This window comes from Anomaloglossus baeobatrachus, chromosome 3 (assembly GCF_048569485.1).
Source record: "Anomaloglossus baeobatrachus isolate aAnoBae1 chromosome 3, aAnoBae1.hap1, whole genome shotgun sequence".
In the NCBI taxonomy this organism is placed as follows: Eukaryota; Metazoa; Chordata; class Amphibia; order Anura; family Aromobatidae; genus Anomaloglossus; species Anomaloglossus baeobatrachus.
In genome coordinates, this window is record NC_134355.1 from 577,431,545 (window position 1) to 577,451,438 (window position 19,894).

The following is a 19,894-nucleotide window of genomic DNA, read 5'->3' on the forward strand; positions in this document are numbered from 1 at the left end:
GCTCATGAGAAAGCTATGTGGGGACCACGGGGGAACACTATTCTCCTTAAGGAGACTTTGCAAGCCAGTCTGGCTGCCAGGTAAGGGGACTTATAGCTGCAATGCCCCTAAAATTCCACGGGGGAACACTATTCTCCTTAAGGAGATTTTGCAAGCCAGTCTGGCTGCCAGGTAAGGGGACTTATAGCTGCAATGCCCCTCTGGGAAATATTCAAATTGTCTCTCCAGTAAAGGAGACAAACTCTAGCACAGCGCCACCTATTGGAAGTAGCGATCCTAAAAGTCACAAGTGGATTTTCGACAATCCTTTGTAATATGACTCAGGATATATAAGCCAGATCAGAATCCCAATTTGCAGACACGGTGTTTCGGGGTGCTTGCCCCTCGTCAGTGCAAAGTATGGGGGTGTCTGATCTGGCTCATGAGAAAGCTATGTGGGGACCACGGGGGAACACTATTCTCCTTAAGGAGACTTTGCAAGCCAGTCTGGCTGCCAGGTAAGGGGACTTATAGCTGCAATGCCCCTAAAATTCCACGGGGGAACACTATTCTCCTTAAGGAGATTTTGCAAGCCAGTCTGGCTGCCAGGTAAGGGGACTTATAGCTGCAATGCCCCTCTGGGAAATATTCAAATTGTCTCTCCAGTAAAGGAGACAAACTCTAGCACAGCGCCACCTATTGGAAGTAGCGATCCTAAAAGTCACAAGTGGATTTTCGACAATCCTTTGTAATATGACTCAGGATATATAAGCCAGATCAGAATCCCAATTTGCAGACACGGTGTTTCGGGGTGCTTGCCCCTCGTCAGTGCAAAGTATGGGGGTGTCTGATCTGGCTCATGAGAAAGCTATGTGGGGACCACGGGGGAACACTATTCTCCTTAAGGAGACTTTGCAAGCCAGTCTGGCTGCCAGGTAAGGGGACTTATAGCTGCAATGCCCCTAAAATTCCACGGGGGAACACTATTCTCCTTAAGGAGATTTTGCAAGCCAGTCTGGCTGCCAGGTAAGGGGACTTATAGCTGCAATGCCCCTCTGGGAAATATTCAAATTGTCTCTCCAGTAAAGGAGACAAACTCTAGCACAGCGCCACCTATTGGAAGTAGCGATCCTAAAAGTCACAAGTGGATTTTCGACAATCCTTTGTAATATGACTCAGGATATATAAGCCAGATCAGAATCCCAATTTGCAGACACGGTGTTTCGGGGTGCTTGCCCCTCGTCAGTGCAAAGTATGGGGGTGTCTGATCTGGCTCATGAGAAAGCTATGTGGGGACCACGGGGGAACACTATTCTCCTTAAGGAGACTTTGCAAGCCAGTCTGGCTGCCAGGTAAGGGGACTTATAGCTGCAATGCCCCTAAAATTCCACGGGGGAACACTATTCTCCTTAAGGAGATTTTGCAAGCCAGTCTGGCTGCCAGGTAAGGGGACTTATAGCTGCAATGCCCCTCTGGGAAATATTCAAATTGTCTCTCCAGTAAAGGAGACAAACTCTAGCACAGCGCCACCTATTGGAAGTAGCGATCCTAAAAGTCACAAGTGGATTTTCGACAATCCTTTGTAATATGACTCAGGATATATAAGCCAGATCAGAATCCCAATTTGCAGACACGGTGTTTCGGGGTGCTTGCCCCTCGTCAGTGCAAAGTATGGGGGTGTCTGATCTGGCTCATGAGAAAGCTATGTGGGGACCACGGGGGAACACTATTCTCCTTAAGGAGACTTTGCAAGCCAGTCTGGCTGCCAGGTAAGGGGACTTATAGCTGCAATGCCCCTAAAATTCCACGGGGGAACACTATTCTCCTTAAGGAGATTTTGCAAGCCAGTCTGGCTGCCAGGTAAGGGGACTTATAGCTGCAATGCCCCTCTGGGAAATATTCAAATTGTCTCTCCAGTAAAGGAGACAAACTCTAGCACAGCGCCACCTATTGGAAGTAGCGATCCTAAAAGTCACAAGTGGATTTTCGACAATCCTTTGTAATATGACTCAGGATATATAAGCCAGATCAGAATCCCAATTTGCAGACACGGTGTTTCGGGGTGCTTGCCCCTCGTCAGTGCAAAGTATGGGGGTGTCTGATCTGGCTCATGAGAAAGCTATGTGGGGACCACGGGGGAACACTATTCTCCTTAAGGAGACTTTGCAAGCCAGTCTGGCTGCCAGGTAAGGGGACTTATAGCTGCAATGCCCCTAAAATTCCACGGGGGAACACTATTCTCCTTAAGGAGATTTTGCAAGCCAGTCTGGCTGCCAGGTAAGGGGACTTATAGCTGCAATGCCCCTCTGGGAAATATTCAAATTGTCTCTCCAGTAAAGGAGACAAACTCTAGCACAGCGCCACCTATTGGAAGTAGCGATCCTAAAAGTCACAAGTGGATTTTCGACAATCCTTTGTAATATGACTCAGGATATATAAGCCAGATCAGAATCCCAATTTGCAGACACGGTGTTTCGGGGTGCTTGCCCCTCGTCAGTGCAAAGTATGGGGGTGTCTGATCTGGCTCATGAGAAAGCTATGTGGGGACCACGGGGGAACACTATTCTCCTTAAGGAGACTTTGCAAGCCAGTCTGGCTGCCAGGTAAGGGGATTTATAGCTGCAATGCCCCTAAAATTCCACGGGGGAACACTATTCTCCTTAAGGAGATTTTGCAAGCCAGTCTGGCTGCCAGGTAAGGGGACTTATAGCTGCAATGCCCCTCTGGGAAATATTCAAATTGTCTCTCCAGTAAAGGAGACAAACTCTAGCACAGCGCCACCTATTGGAAGTAGCGATCCTAAAAGTCACAAGTGGATTTTCGACAATCCTTTGTAATATGACTCAGGATATATAAGCCAGATCAGAATCCCAATTTGCAGACACGGTGTTTCGGGGTGCTTGCCCCTCGTCAGTGCAAAGTATGGGGGTGTCTGATCTGGCTCATGAGAAAGCTATGTGGGGACCACGGGGGAACACTATTCTCCTTAAGGAGACTTTGCAAGCCAGTCTGGCTGCCAGGTAAGGGGACTTATAGCTGCAATGCCCCTAAAATTCCACGGGGGAACACTATTCTCCTTAAGGAGATTTTGCAAGCCAGTCTGGCTGCCAGGTAAGGGGACTTATAGCTGCAATGCCCCTCTGGGAAATATTCAAATTGTCTCTCCAGTAAAGGAGACAAACTCTAGCACAGCGCCACCTATTGGAAGTAGCGATCCTAAAAGTCACAAGTGGATTTTCGACAATCCTTTGTAATATGACTCAGGATATATAAGCCAGATCAGAATCCCAATTTGCAGACACGGTGTTTCGGGGTGCTTGCCCCTCGTCAGTGCAAAGTATGGGGGTGTCTGATCTGGCTCATGAGAAAGCTATGTGGGGACCACGGGGGAACACTATTCTCCTTAAGGAGACTTTGCAAGCCAGTCTGGCTGCCAGGTAAGGGGACTTATAGCTGCAATGCCCCTAAAATTCCACGGGGGAACACTATTCTCCTTAAGGAGATTTTGCAAGCCAGTCTGGCTGCCAGGTAAGGGGACTTATAGCTGCAATGCCCCTCTGGGAAATATTCAAATTGTCTCTCCAGTAAAGGAGACAAACTCTAGCACAGCGCCACCTATTGGAAGTAGCGATCCTAAAAGTCACAAGTGGATTTTCGACAATCCTTTGTAATATGACTCAGGATATATAAGCCAGATCAGAATCCCAATTTGCAGACACGGTGTTTCGGGGTGCTTGCCCCTCGTCAGTGCAAAGTATGGGGGTGTCTGATCTGGCTCATGAGAAAGCTATGTGGGGACCACGGGGGAACACTATTCTCCTTAAGGAGACTTTGCAAGCCAGTCTGGCTGCCAGGTAAGGGGACTTATAGCTGCAATGCCCCTAAAATTCCACGGGGGAACACTATTCTCCTTAAGGAGATTTTGCAAGCCAGTCTGGCTGCCAGGTAAGGGGACTTATAGCTGCAATGCCCCTCTGGGAAATATTCAAATTGTCTCTCCAGTAAAGGAGACAAACTCTAGCACAGCGCCACCTATTGGAAGTAGCGATCCTAAAAGTCACAAGTGGATTTTCGACAATCCTTTGTAATATGACTCAGGATATATAAGCCAGATCAGAATCCCAATTTGCAGACACGGTGTTTCGGGGTGCTTGCCCCTCGTCAGTGCAAAGTATGGGGGTGTCTGATCTGGCTCATGAGAAAGCTATGTGGGGACCACGGGGGAACACTATTCTCCTTAAGGAGACTTTGCAAGCCAGTCTGGCTGCCAGGTAAGGGGACTTATAGCTGCAATGCCCCTAAAATTCCACGGGGGAACACTATTCTCCTTAAGGAGATTTTGCAAGCCAGTCTGGCTGCCAGGTAAGGGGACTTATAGCTGCAATGCCCCTCTGGGATACAAATACAATATAAAATACAACACACTTTGTAAACAGCCAGTCTGCAGGTCTGGGATAGGCTGAGCCCTGCACCCCCTTACACAGCGATGGTGCCATAATCAGCGTAACCATTCCGCTTCTGTGTCTACTCAAACACTCGCTGCTCACAATTAAAGAGAAAGCTTTGCATGTGGACCAGGTGGACATGGAGAAAGAAAGTACACAGGGTGATACTACCCAACACAGCCTCATCTCCGTGTGGATTAGGTGATAATGAGGAGAGAGAGGCTGAGGAGGAGAAACAAGAGAAAGTCGCATGCACTACAAAGAGTACTACCTTCACCAGCTTCATGATGTCTGTTCAGCGTGGATGGGCTGAAGAGGAGAAGGAGAGAGAGACTCGTCCTCCTGGTGGGGAAAGGGAAATCTTGGCTGTTGGGAGTCAGGCACACATGGGTGACTTTATGCCTGCTGCCTTTGTGTCGCCCACCTGTAGCGGTCGCCTCAGGGACGTCACTCCACCTTCTGGGACGCCACAGGGGCTCCACTTGATTACCGCTGGCAACAGGTATGTCAGGTTTATTTACATGGGAGTCGTGACGCCACTCTCGGTTTGCGTTCAGGGTTATAGGTGACCGCCACTGCAGTTTAACGAGCGTCTGGAGCTGATGGAATCTGCAGTCGGATGGTGTGGCCTCCCGAGTGAGGCTGGCCCCAGGGGCTAGGGTGTGTAGAACAACAGGTCGCAGAATAACTCAGTCGCAGTCCAAAGTGTCTTTCAACTTGTTTACTCACTTTCAGCTGGTTTTGTGAGGTAACCCGGGCGATGCTGAGGTAGACCAAGTGGAACCAGGTATCCGTCAGGCTGGTCTCAGGGTAACCGCTAACTCGCCTTCCTAGAACTTCTTGTTTCGGACAATCCCTAACTTAAAGTACCGTTGGATTCATCCAGGGAAGTCGCAACTGCCTTTTCTCCCCTTTCTGGCCCGTTTGCTGGCAGAGTGGACCAAGGAAGATGGCTCAGGCTAGATCCTCCTTATGGGCCCCCTCGTTACTGCGGATGCTCGGACTCTAGTTGGTTGGTGTGGGACTTGTGGTCCACCACACCGGCAGGTTTAGCAGACCACTAAATGGATGTCTGGCTCTAGGGACCTGTTCCCCGTGCGTGCCTAGCCACCAGAGTCTCCGTACACAACCAGATGACTTCCTCAGCGTCTTTCTGTCCAACTTCTGATGACCGTTCTCCCCCGCCAACGGCCACTACACGTGCAGGGTTTGACTAGCGCGTCTGCTCTCCTGTGTCTCCACTATCAGAGTGGCTACCTCACGCTCCTTTTCTGACTGCCACTGCAACCTAGCTTCCAGCCTCCCTACCGCACCCCTTGATTGGATGTGGAGGCACGCCCCCTTCTGGTCTGCCCAGGGATCCCCTCAAAGGTGTGGGAGACCTGGTCACTATGTGTCTGTGCGTACACACCCTATTCCAGCCTTCAGGATTACCTGTTTTCACTCACCCAGCATGGGTGCAGTACTCAGTGGCGCCTGACTAGGTCAGGGGGGCCACACCTTTCCTGTGACCCTTGCGTTATATGCATTTTGGCCAATACTGGTTACTGGTTGTTCACTCTCTTTAACCCACCCTGAATGGAGAACTATTCACATTTCTCTTTCCTGTGACGGAGACGACCAGTAAAATGGTGCAATACCAGAAGGCCCTAGTTGAACAGTTAGTACAAAACTTCCTATCTCAAAGCTGGTGACAGAGGTCATAGTGCCTTAGCAACCAAGAAGGAGAGACGAAGGAGACACACACCATTTCCAGCAGAGGCAAGTGAATACTATCAAAGGTCAGGGACAATTAGACCTTCCAAGTGCCCAGGCCATGATGGGTAGTCTGACAAGGAGGGAAAAGATTTTGAAGATGGTGCAGGAGTACCTAGCCGACCGCCCTTGCTCAAAATTTTTAGAGAGTCATCAGGCAACACTTGATCAAAATTTTTAAAGGGTCATCAGTCAGCCTTTGCTCAAAATTATGAGGGTAAACAGGCGGCACTTGCTCAAAATTTGTAGAAGGTCATCAGGGGGCCCTTGGTTAAACATTTTTAAGGCTCTCCTCTATGTGTCTTACAGGGTGCATTGCAGTTCCTCTCTTTAATTTTTGGAAGCTCTTGCACTTAGTGCATATGCTCTATGAGGCTAGGAGTCCCAGTACCTCACAATTTTAACAGGATGTGTATGAGGCCCTCCATTATGTTTAATACAGGGTGTACTGGAGTCGCTCTTCGTCCTAATTTGTTGGCAGTTCTTGCATTGTCCGTATAGGCTTGGTGTGTTTCAGAGTCCCTTCTTCATAAATTAAACAGGATGTGTCTGACCATGTCACCCATACCACATGACCAGATAAGGTAATAAAATGTTAAAATTACATTTACCGATGACTACTGGTGGATGTAGTTTTATTTGCCCCTCTACTATGTCATCTACTGTAATCATAGGTGAGTGGGAAATACGGTGAGAGCTCGGCTATTAAGGGGTCGAGGAGGAGTGTTTTTTCTCTTTTTAATTTCGACTTTTATAAAAGTTATCAAACAGGAAAGAATATTTCCTAACATTTTTTCCTGTAAAATCCATTTTTCTTCTGTTTTGTATATTTAATTTGTCAGCTTGTAAAAGTGGCATAATACTCTGACAACATTGTTCCCAGCAGTGACCTGGGAGTCAGAGATCTGTACAGGCATCCTCTCCATGTTGTTCCCATTCCATATTAGTGCTGTTTCCATCATTTCAGTGATTTTCCTGTCCTCCTGAGCCCTCCAATTAGGGTCTTCCGGAAAAATGCTTGCGTTTCCCATTGACTTCCATTATGCTTGTCACTCGAATCGAGTCATCAGAAAAAAACATTGTATCTTCCCTCCAACCCAGGAGCAAGTTAGCATACGTGGGAGCACAAGGGCTCCCCATCGCTGTGCCCCTGAGCTGGTGGTAGTACTTTGTATTAAAGATTAAGTAGTTGTGTGTTAGAATGAATTTTACCAGACGTAGCATGAATTGATTATGTGAAGCCATATATGTTCCCCTTGTGTTCAAAAAGTACTCCATCGCCTTTATGCCAACATCATGCGGGATACAGCTATATAATGATTCAACGTCAATAGACACAAGTATGGCTTCCGGGCTCACAGTCATCCCCTCGATTTTGCTCAGCAGATCCAGTGTGTCCCTTAAATACGAGGGCAGCACAGTCACAAATGGTCGTAAGATCTCATCCACATATGTGCTGCACAGCTGACACAACGCATCGATACCCGACACAATGGGGCGACCCTTTAATGGATTGACCCCCTTATGCACCTTACGAAGGGTGTAAAAGGTCGCCACCATTGGGCATTTTGGTAAAAGGAAACCAAATTCATCTGCAGAAATCAATCTCAAATTCTTCGCTTCAGTCAAGATATCCCTCAGTTCATTCATATATACCACTGTTGGGTCATGTTTCAAAATCTCATAGGTAGTATGATCAGCCAGGATGACCTGACACATGATCAGATCATCCTTTCGGTTCATGACCACTACATTGTCCCCTTTGTCTGAGGGTTTTATTACTAGATCAGGATTGGTTCCCAAATCCTGTATTGCCATCCTTTGGGCTTGAGTAATATTAGATGTAGACGGTGTAAACTTAGGATTAATCTTTTTGATGTCATCACAGACTAATTTGCAGAAGATATCGGTACTATTAAACTCACTGATTGGAGGCATTCTATTGCTTTTCAGTTTTAAGCTGGAAAAAGGACCTTCCCCTTTAATGCGGTCATTATTCGCAAAGAATTGTTTCCATTTAAGCTTCCTAATAAAGAGATTTATGTCTTTTACCCATGAGAAAGTATAAAATTTGACAGTAGGTACAAAGGATAGACCCGATTTTAACACTGAGCACTCAATATTCGTCAGTGTATGTGTGGAGAGGTTAATAATCTGTAAATCCCCAGAAACTACCCCATCTTCTTGTGCTGTGAGGGTTTTCGTCTTAGGTTGTACGGACCCAAGTCCCTCATCTCTAAAAAAGAGGGAGTGGTACCCGATGGTGCAGATAATGAGGAGGAGGAAGAACCTGCTTGTCCCGGGGTCGGATCTCGAGGGAGGGCCTGTGTAGCTCTTCTGTCTGTGTTCCTTCTCTATCTTCGTCTTGAAGAACCCCTATTTTTTACCCTTCTATTCTCTGTATCTGTATGTACTGCGATCAATAATCTATGTTACTGTAGATATTTCCTGAATTATATCTGATTGGTGGGTATATTTGTTGCCTGCAGTGCAAATAATTCAGGTCCCTGCACTCCATTCCTCCCAGACCAGCTGCACGTTAGTCTAGTGGAGCTAAAGGAGGGCTAGCAGTCGAGGAGCGGGGGCGCCATTCATCTAGACTTAGGGTGCCAACCACCGCGGTAAGGTAGGGTGAGAGGAGGATAATATTGGCCACTTTCCTATTTGCATTGCATTGGTTTTTCTTATTCACCATGGCTAAAAGTGTATAAAGCAATATCCTTTATGTGTTATACTTGGGACTTATTTTGGTGTATGTGCGGTGCATAAGATGCAGTCCTTTGCCTTTGTCCCCTTTAACATTTTTGTAGTTGCTGTTTCAGCGCTGACTTAAGAGGGGATTTATAGAGGTTATTGTTGGATATTCTGCATGCACCTAAGCACTCCAGTTGTCCCCAATATTGTCTTTTGAGTTTTGGAAAATATCTGATTTTAAATAGTACTAATAAAGTTGAAATTTTAAAAGGGTTTTTTCTTTTGGTTGGCTGTTAATCACCCTTATATCCATTTTTTGTATGGTTTTTGGACTCTATTTAACACCTGGATTTATGACTCACTACATTGTCACACTTCACATCTCCACCAGGCCGACTCCAGATAACCAAGCCATCGCCTCCACCACATCTCCACTTGTGACAAAAACCTTAATTTCATTTGCTTGGCTTATCTTTAGGCCATGTCGTTGCCTTTTTTTCAACTGCTTTTTGGTTGTGTTTTAAACTGCACCGTGTCAATGACAAAATGCATGCATTTTGCTTCCCCAGCAATGTCTATGAGAAGTAACAAATTTCCATCCGCACGTTGCTTTTTTTTAGCAGCGTTTTGTTTGACAAATATTTGTCAAAATCGTTGCGCAAAAAAAAGCAGCATGTCACTTCTTCATTGCGTTTTGGTGGCATTTTCCACCCATTGAAATGAATGAGGTGTGTCAAACGCAACCAAAATGTTTAGCTGTGCGTTTGTACTGTATTTTAGTTGCATTATGGATGCGTTCTTGTCAACAAAAATGCAGGTCTTTCGGTTTCTCTCTCTATCGGTCTCGGTCTCTCTGTCGGTGTCTGTGTCTCTCTCGCTCTCTTTCGGTGTCGGTCTTTCCCTCTCCCTTTCTCCCTCCTTCATACTCATGGATCACCGGCGTGGTGCGGCTTTCACACTGCTTCTCCTGCTTCTGAAAGTTCCGGCTGCTCATTAGGCTCATCTCATATTAACTGCTTCCTTTGCCCACCGGGTATGATTGGTTGCAGTCAGACACGCCCCCATGCTGAGTGACAGCTTTCTCACTGCAACCAATCACAGCCGCTGGTGGGCGGGTCTATATCGTGCAGTAAAATAAATAAATAAATAATTTAAAAAAAAAGACGTGCGGTCCCCCCAATTGATACCCAGCCAAGATAAAGCCTCATAGCTTCTGGCTGGTAATCTCACACTGGGGAGGCTTATCGGTTTTAGGCTGCCCCCTAGGCCTAAAAATATCAGCCAGCAGCCGCCCAAAATTGCCACAACCATTAGATGCGACAGTTATTGGACTTTACCCAGATCATCCTGATTACCCTGGTGCAGTGGCAATCGGGGTAATAAGGAGTCAATGACAGCCCTTAGCTGACACTACGTTCTAGGTTAATTATAGCAGGCTTCTACAAAACACCCCCATGATTAATCTGTAAGTGAAAGTAAATAAACACATACACCCAAAAAATCCTTTATTTGGAATAAAAGACAAAAAAACACCGTTTCACCACTTTATTAACCCACAAACACCCTCCCAGGTCCGACGTAATCCACACGAGATCCCATGACGCTTCCAGCTATGCTACATCGGAAGCTCACAGCGAGCGGCTATAGAGCACAACCGCTAGCTGTGAGCTTCACACAGCAACTGAAGTGAGTCACGCTATCAGTGGTGATGTCAATCAGGTTACCCATGGCCACAGCTGAAGTCCACCACCTGTGACAGCAAGTTGCTCGAGTGACTGAAGTGAGCTGCACGATCAGCAGTACCATCACTCAGGTGATTTGCGGTCACAGGTGACTCCTTCACCTTTCACCGCAAATCAGGCCACGACACAGAGACAGAGCTGCGTGGTGACAATGAATTAGGGTGAATTTCTGACATCACAGCTGCAGGTCCCGCAGTACTGCCTGTGTCGTTGCACTGACCTCAGAGGTTCACCTGAGTTCATTCTCATCGCGCAGCTCTGTCTCTGTCTGCTGTCAGCGGGCAGTCATGTGTAGCGCCCCATGGGGCCTAGGAGGTTACTTATCACCAGGCCAGTGGTTTTGTCGGGTTGCTGCTGTGACTGGCCTGACCCGGCTCCGTGGCCCCGTCAGCTTCATGTAAAAACAAACAAATAGGCGAGTGCAAGGTGTCCGGTGTAAAGGGGGATGGGTGGTTTGCGGCCAGGAATCGGCCACAACTGCGACATGTGGCTCTCCTCCAGGCCTGATGTTGACGCAGCTCGGGTAGTCCAGCTCCCCACAGGTGGAGGAAGCCCCGGGGAGGACGGTGGCGACCGGAGAAAGGGGCCGCTGGCACTGAAGCACGAGGCGCCAGTCATAACAGGCCGAGGCAGCAGCTGCAGGTCCATTTCTTTTACTCAGATTTCTTTAGAAGGCTGCCCTCGGGGTACCAGTCACCGCCGTGCTGGGCCCCAGCCGATCTCGGATAAGCAAGGAGCAACCACCAGTGTCCTTGAGTGTGTAAGACCTTTCTCCTCTACGTTCGTAGTGTAATATGGATCCTTGTGGCGTGAAGCGACTTGGGGACTCGAGTTCCACGTTGTGTCCCATTCAAAATGGGGTTAGCCCGGGGACTACCTAGTCCACCCGCGACCCTGCAGAATCTGATGAAGCAACATGAAGTATGGTCCATCCTAGGGGTCTGCAAACCTTTCTGCGCCGGCCCCAAGGGAGCGGTTTAGCTTCCACTCAGATGCAGTGTCCTTCTCAGTCTCACAGGTTCACCCGGTGGTCTCAGTTACTCCCTGTCCACCCGGTTCCGGTTCCCTCCAGTCTACCTGGTTCTACGTGTCCATGGAGTTCGGGTACTCGCTCTCCTTTTCCCATGGAATAGCTCTCAAGCACTCATTCCAGTCGGTCCTTCTGAGGGGAGCCATCCGGCATCCCTCAGCAACCTGTCTTCTTCTCTCTCCCTGACTGTTTTGTTCTGTGTCCCAGACTGATCTAAAGTGATTTCTTATCTGCTCTTTCTCCTCACTCCTAGTGCCCCCATCCTCTGGTGACTCACCCTGGCCGGAAATTTCCCACTGCCATGGTAACCACCTCTGCTCTAGTTTCAGTGTGAAAGCACCTGGTTTACTGATTGTGTAGCTTGATTTGAGCACAGGATGTAAAGGGGGCTTTACACGCAATGACATATCTAACGATAAGTCGTCGGGGTCACGAAATTCGTAACGCACATTCGGCGTTGTTAGCGACACCGTTTATGTGTAACTGCTCTGACCGAGTGTTAACGATCAAACATACTCACCTAATCGTTGATCGTTGACACGTCGTTCATTTTCAAAATCTCGTTGGTCGTTGCTGACGTAGGTTGTTTGTCGTTCCTGAGGCAGCACACATAGCTACGTGTGACACCCCGGGAACGACGAATAGCAGCTTACCTGCGTCCTCCGGCAACGAGGTGGGCATGTCATAATGCGGCTGGTCACTGCCCCTCCGCTTCTATTGGCGGGCCGCTGTGGGACGTCGCTGTGACGGCGCACGAACCTCCCCCTTAACAAAGAGGTTGTTCGCCGCCCACAGCGGCGTTGCTAGGAAGGTAAGTATGTGTGACGCATGTTAGCAATATTGTGCGCCACGGGCAGCGATTTGCCTGTGACGCACTAACGACGGGGGCGGGTGCTTTCACGAGCGACATCGCTAACGATGTCGCTGCCTGTAATGCAGCCTTTATGCAAGTGTTAGCTCCCTCTTACCTGGATAAGTACAGAGTCCTAAATCAAATGCAGTACTCTATGGCGACTGAGGCCTCAGGGGCGCCACACATGCTATTTTTTCTATCTATTCCTTTATCTATGTATTCTAGCTATCTATCAAATCCTATCCGATTATATTTTATTTCTCCTTTAAAAGCGCAGTGTCCAAAATGCAGCCCAAACGCAGCGAACACGCGTCGAAAACGCATGCATTTTTACAACGTTTTTTTGTCAAACGCATTATTTACATTTGTCAAGAGTCTGTCAGAGGGTGTATTTTTGTTGTCAAACCAAAACGCAGTGTACATAGCCTTAGGAGGTTACACCCCATCTTTAGCATGAAATGAAATAATGGCAAAAAATGTCTACTGCGCCAACATGCGAGGTTGGGTAGATCTTCTCAGACTGTGAATTGGTCTAATATTGGAAAGTGTGGATACAAGGAAGAACTAAGTTTGGATGCTTATTCCTTTTGGGTCCCATGTAAAACTATACTTCACTTCAGAAAAAAGTTTGGAGTGTGGGAGGAAACCAGAGTACCCGGAGGAAACCCACTCAAACACGGGGAGAACATACAAACTCCTTGCAGATAGTGTCCTTGGTGGGATTTGAACCCAGGACCCCAGCGCTGCAAGACTGCAGTGCTAACCACTGAGCCACCGTGCCGCCCATCACCCCATCTTTCCCAGGCACAAATGCCTGCTGTTGTATCTCTTATTTGGCTATGTGCCCACAGGACTCTGTACCCGTGAATCTTCCAGATAAATCTGCAGGTTTTAGCAAGCACAGACTCTCCCAGTGTTATTCTATGGAACATGGGGAGTGTATGTGCCCATGCTGCGGTATGTGCGGCTGCGGAATATGCTGTGGATGTCCCGCAGCTGCACGTAACTGCATGTCAATTATTCCTGCGGAAATACCTGTGGAAATACCGGCCCTCCACTATGGAGATAGAGGCCGGGACTTCCACAGGTAAGTCGCATGAATGTCTGCAGGTTTACCGCAGCTATTTTGCAGGAATCCCACAGCTATGTATAGCTGCGGATTCCGGGGAGCTGCTGCGGGAAACCTGCGGACGTACCCGCGGATATATCCGCAGGTACGAGCTCCCATGGGCACATAGCCTTAAAATGTTGCGTTTTTGTCTCAATAATTCATTTGTAGACGTGCCTAACAAAGGAGTCTTCCTTTGGGCTCTGAAAGTTTGCAAACAAAACTTTTCTGGTTAGCAAGTAAAGGTATCACTCTTAGAATACTTTTATCATTTTGGGGGCACAAGTACTTACATTGCTGGCGACACAAAACTTTGCAGGATAATAAATAAATGTCAGCTAGATTGTATACTACAGAAAGATCCAGAAAAGCTGATCGCATGGGCAATAACATTTCAGCCGCAGTAATCGTATTGCTGCATATACTGTATATTGAATAGAAAAATGCTCTGAAAAGGGGACGGACTTGTGTATTCTGGTTACAGGTAAGCAAAGCTCAATGTCAGGTAGCAGCTACAAAAGCAAACAATATTTAGGGTGTATAAAGAGATAAAAACCGCTGATAATTTACCCAACACAGCTTGAAAGCCAAGCTACAATAGCTGCAGATAAGGCCAAATTATTACATTCTCTTACTTGATCACTTTACCTCATGTGTGAATACAGTGCACCTCAACATAGATGACTAGAATATTAGTAGTTCGTGCAGTTGTATACAATATAGAATATGCATAAAAAATGTTTGGTCCCTTAAAGGGGTTTTCACAAGAACAAAATTAATTTTAAAGTTCATTTTAATCAATAGATCTTGGAATAATATTAAGTTGCAGAATTGGACGTGTTCCTGTGCTGAGATAATCTTATATATGTGTCCCCATTCTATGTACGGTGTAATGGCCATGTCTGACCGTACAGGAACATGGTCTGATCATACCACAGCTCCTGGGTCAGGGAGAATACAAAAGAGTATGCAGATAATACAGCACGGAATCACAAATAAGTCTTTCTTTGAGATACAACATTTTTTTAAAAAACAGACAGCGAAATGTTTTACCTCACAAAAAGAATTGACTATGATCCTGCACTGTAATGTCTGTATACGTTTTTAAAACTGCTGCTATCTTGTTGCTGTAAGTAATTGCTGAATTTTTGGAGGAAAGTTTATTCCTCTTTTTGATGCTTTTTTTTTTTTATTAAATCTCCTCTGAGATGTCTTTTTTCTAAGCTAAACAGATCCAACTTTTCCAACCTCTCATCATATGGGAGGCCTTCCATTCCTTATAGTAGTCTAGTTGACCGCCTTTGAACTGACTAACTTCTGAATGTCTTTTTTAAAATGTGGAGCCAAAAACTGGATCCCATATTCTAGATGTGGCCTTACAAGTGATTTATAGACTTTACCATGTATTGTACTGAGGGACAGGAAAAAAAAATCCAAGAGGGTTGAAATTGTGAACAAAAAAAAAAAAAATCATTCCATCATAATTTTTGCAACTTTGCTTATGTAGTGGTCTCATGGTATTGATACATCGATGATATCCTGTTTATATGGCAGGGTTCTGAGGCATCCCGGGAGACGTTCTTATAACAACGTAATGACAACCATTTAAATATCAGATTGACGTCTAGGTATGATTATTGGAAGGTGGCACACACTACAATATGATTAAGCATCCTGACAAAACCAGAAGTGCTGTGAAACGCGCGTCGAGGTGGCATTTGACACGTGCAGCATAGGACATACACATGGCTACAGGTCACGATATTGCTGTAATGCCCTTTATTTAGATCCTAGAGGCTGGCACATTATACTAACATATTGGTTGCCATCTATATCAGTTACTCATGTAGGGGACTAGGGGAACTAGTGGAGTTATACATTTATATTGATCTATAATAATCTTTGATACTGTGATCTTTGCACTTTATATTTGTAGTCCTACTACAATTATTTTTCATGATATGTAACCATTACAAGCTGTGATAGCTTTAATTTTATACATGTCCATGCATTGCTCTGCTTTCCGCCACTCTTTGTAGTGCGGTGATTTTCTTCCCCCCTATGTCCTAATAGTGTAGTCTATGAATATAGTATTTTTTATTATTGTATGTATGTGCATATTAATTAATACATTTTCTATTGAGCCATATATTTTGTGCCCTTGATTTGGTATATGTAATTTTTCAAGTGTACTTTGAGGAACATGAGAAAGATCAAGGTGTTGACATGGCCTGCTGTAGCCTATACTTGGAAAACTAGTCTGATTCAACATCTTGGTGTCAGGAGAGCTTTAGATGTCTTGTGCAGGCCATGACTTCATGGGTCAAATCTATCTTGGTCGTCCAAGGGGATGTCATTAGGAAAATTGTTTTAGAGGGAAACTGTCACTAGATTCCACAATACAAGCTACATACGTTAGAATATAGATATTTTAGATCTACTGATTATGGACTGACTTTGAAAATCTATTTCAGAATGGCTTTAATCCACTAATGACAGAGCCATTTTGACCTTAATGACCAAGTCAAATTTTTAAAATCTGACCAGTGTCACTTTGTGTGGAAAAAGATCACTCAGGATCACTGTAAATGTGGAACTGTTACTGTGTTGCTGGAGATACGACATACTGTATATCTAGGAGAGGTATGATGCAAGGTGGTTTCATACTTATGGATTTCCTGAAGAAGTGGGGTAACACTTCGAAATGCGTTAAATTAAACCACCTTGCATTATACTTCTCCTGGATGTGTGTCGTATCTCCCACAGCGCAGTAACGGTTCCACATTTACAGTGTTCCCGAGTGATCTTTGGCTTCTTCAGCACGTGGACTCTGCAGCAGCTGGTGACAGTCTTTATTTCTGGTTGTGTGATACACAACCTAAGAAGTTGAGCACATTCCCTTATTCCTTTTTTTCCTTGTTACTGGGTAAGACCCTATTGCGCTCTCTTCCCTCCAGCTTTTTACTTTATGTAGTAATAACACTGGAATACTTCAACTTATTCCAGTGATTCTGAGATTATTTCTTTGTGACACATTATACTTCATGTTAGTAGTAAATTTAGGTTGGCGTGTTTTGTGTTTTTTGTCAAAAAAATTAGCAGTTTTCAAAATTTTTATTTTTATATCCATAAAACAGTCAGTCATGCTGTAAAAACCAATAAATAACATTTCCCATATGTCTTCTAACATCCTAAGAAAAGAAAATGCATGAAAAATGATGTAAAGAAGGGTTAAAAGCAAATTTTTTATTTTTTTCAAGAACAGAGGTCTAATGGATGCAAAACTTCTGGGGTGGCTGCAGGTTGCTTTTTTTTTTAGGCTGGAACAGAACAAATAACCATGGACGTTCGAAGCCTGATAATATCAGCCCCCAGCTGTCTGCTTTAACTTAGTTGATTATCAAAAATAGGGGGACCGCACACCATTTCTAATTATTTATTTATAAATTGAAAAAAACAAGGCATGGGATCCCTTTTTTTTTTTTTTACAACCAGCCAAGGTAAAGCAGACCGCTGAGGGTTGAGCCCGCAGCTGTCTGGTTTACTTTGACTGGTTACCAAAAATATGGGGGATCCCACGTCATTTTTTCTTTTTTATTTATTGCAGCCTTTCAACGAGCTGTATTCAGCATCCAAACAACATCTGAACTTGGCACAGACATCCGTGAGAAGTCAGTGTTAGATTTCGAGCCCCAGACACTAGGCGTCCAATATCAACCCGCAACTTTACCGTTCGGGTTCGCTCATCCTTACTGATAACATTTTAATTTTGCATCAAAGTTTTAATTCACACAAGGGGTAATAGGAAGAAATGGACAGGACTATAGGTTATGTCATTTTTATTGAAAGTGGCAGTACCCCATATGTGGTTGTAAACTACTCTATGAGCACACGGCAAGGATCGGATGGGAAAAAACTCTACTTGGCTTCTAAAAAAAATTGTTTAAAAGAACTGAGAGTCCTCAGTGGTTGATACCTTTTAATGGCTAACTGAAAAGATGGTAATAATTGCAAGCTTTCGAGACTACTCAGGTCTCTTCATCAGGCATGGTATAACACAAAATCTGAAGAGTCACATATTTATACACAACAGGACATAGAAAAGTGCAGTAAAAAAAAAAACAAAAAAAAAAACAAGTTATATAAAACAGAACTATCACTATGGCAGGGGGGGCAAACTGTTGTGGCCATAAATTTTGCTGCAGTTCAGTGTGAAAGTTTTATTGTCCTTTGATAAGGGTCTGGTCCGGGCTGTGACACGCTCGGATGGTCAGAGGAGCACATCTCTTAATTGATGTAAAAAGACATGAATCCATGAGACAGATTCATTCCTGCTCTGAATGTGTCAAAGGTCATCATAAGTTTGTACTCCCATAGTCTCCTATCTCTCTGGGACTTGAAGTTTCCTTTCAATACCAGATATTTTAATCATCTGGACAGAGTCTGAGGAGCAGCTGAAGACCTTCCATGAACACTTTAATCAGTTTCATCCCACCATCAACTTAACACTCAGCTACTCCTGCACGGAAATCAACTTCTTGGACACCATCATTAAACTACGGAACAATGAAATAGAGACATCCCTGTACAAGAAGCCAATTGACCGTCCAACATACCTGAAATGGGACAGTTTTCATCCAAAACACATAAAAAACTCTATTGTATACAGCCAGGCTATCAGGTACAATCGGATATGTTCCAACAGTACAGATAGAGACAATCACCTTGAGGGCCTCAGAAAGACCTTTCTGAATCAAGGCTACCACCCAAGAACAATTGAAAACCAGATTACAAGAGCCACCAGAATATCAAGAACCATCTCCTACATTATAAAACTAAAGAAGAAAACAACCGGGTCCCTCTTGTAGTCACCTACAATCCACATCTGGAGGTGTTTAGAGGAGCTGCACGGAAACTACAACCATTACTGCAAAAAGATGCCCGGTTAAAATCTATTTTTCCAGACCCCCCACTTCTGTGTTTTAGACAGCCCCCAAATCTAAGAAGCATCATTGTCAGAAGCTCCCTGTCCTCTCCAACAACAACAGGAACATTTCCCTGCAACCAGAAAAAATGTAAGACCTGTCCATTAATATTGACAAAGGACAAGATAAAGATTCCCAGATCACATCAGGACTACAAGATCCCAGGTACCTTCAGCTGCACTACAACCAATGTGGTGTACTTAATTATATGTACCAAATGTCCAACTGGGGGTCTGTATGTAGGGGAGACAGGACAACAGCTCAGAACAAGGATGAATTCTCACCGCCACACAATTAGAGAAAAAAGGATGGATCTACCTGTGGCCAAACATTTCTGTAACTCAGACCACAGCATCATGGACATGAAATTGCTGGTATTGAAAGGAAATTTCAAGTCCCAGAGAGATAGGAGACTATGGGAGTACAAACTTATGATGACCTTTGACACATTCAGAGCAGGAATGAATGTGTCTCATGGATTCATGTCTTTTTACATCAATTAAGAGATGTGCTCCTCTGACCATCCGAGCGTGTCACAGCCCGGACCAGACCCTTATCAAAGGACAATAAAACTTTCACACTGAACTGCAGCAAAATTTATGGCCACAACAGTTTGCCCCCCTGCCATAGTGATAGTTCTGTTTTATATAACTTGTTTTTTTTTTTACTGCACTTTTCTATGTCCTGTTGTGTATAAATATGTGACTCTTCAGATTTTGTGTTATACCATGCCTGATGAAGAGACCTGAGTAGTCTCGAAAGCTTGCAATTATTACCATCTTTTCAGTTAGCCATTAAAAGGTATCAACCACTGAGGACTCTCAGTTCTTTTAAACAATTTTTTTTATCTCTACTGGCTAACACGGTACAAAGATATATTTTACTTGTATCAAAATGGAGGATACCAGAATGTACCGCATCTTTATGGAACTAAAGACACTTCTGAAGAAACGCGCACAACTGGACAGCGACATATTTTTCTTATCCAAATGCAAAAAGGAGAATCTGATCCCCAAAGGACTCTGGATTACAAACCCAATTCTACATACCTACAATACCCATTATGCACAAAACCTTTGTCACAGGACTTCTGAGAGACTAAGGAACCACCTTTTGCATGTCTTCTACAGCATCAAGAGAGAATTTGAAACACAAAGGAAGACACTACCAGAAAGCACAGAACAAAAAGTACAACAATACTATTACAGACTACGAACCCTTCTGATCCACAACAAGGAAAAGAAGCTACATAGACTGCGCCTCAATTCAGGACTTAATACAAACAGGTGGAGAACAAAGCCAA